This window comes from Corvus brachyrhynchos, unplaced genomic scaffold, assembly GCF_000691975.1.
Source record: "Corvus brachyrhynchos isolate BGI_N302 unplaced genomic scaffold, ASM69197v1 scaffold643, whole genome shotgun sequence".
NCBI lineage: Eukaryota > Metazoa > Chordata > Aves > Passeriformes > Corvidae > Corvus > Corvus brachyrhynchos.
The window spans coordinates 21,625-21,877 of record NW_008236939.1 but is presented as its reverse complement, the minus strand read 5'-3'; the positions used below and the strand labels follow the sequence as shown (position 1 = coordinate 21,877).

General features: G+C 45.5%; 1 long non-coding RNA gene across 1 annotated transcript in view; it reads right to left on the bottom strand.

Annotated features, from left to right (window-relative positions):
- The window catches only part of LOC108445224, an 11,946-nt gene extending 11,726 nt beyond the window's left edge, over nt 1-220 (bottom strand). Inside the window, exon 1 of the long non-coding RNA XR_001860003.1 lies at nt 130-220. This is a non-coding gene — a long non-coding RNA (uncharacterized LOC108445224). The remainder of the gene's footprint in view (nt 1-129) is intronic.
- Between the last annotated feature and the right edge of the window lie 33 nt (nt 221-253).

The window sequence follows — 253 nt, the reverse complement described above, 5'->3', positions numbered from 1 at the left end:
CATATTCAAACTAGCCAGCTGATAGGTTCTGTCAGGTCATAGAGGAAGCTGTAAGCACTCCTTTGCAAGAACATCACTTCCGGGACTATGCTTGCCAACCCATGGCATTCATCCCTCATGAAGAATAACTAATGTCATGGGTTAGCTAGCATAGTCTCGGAAGTGATGTTCTCGCAAAGGAGTGCTTACAGCTTCACCCCATGACCTGACAGAACCTATCAGCTGGCCAGTTTGAATATGGACAATTCTTTGA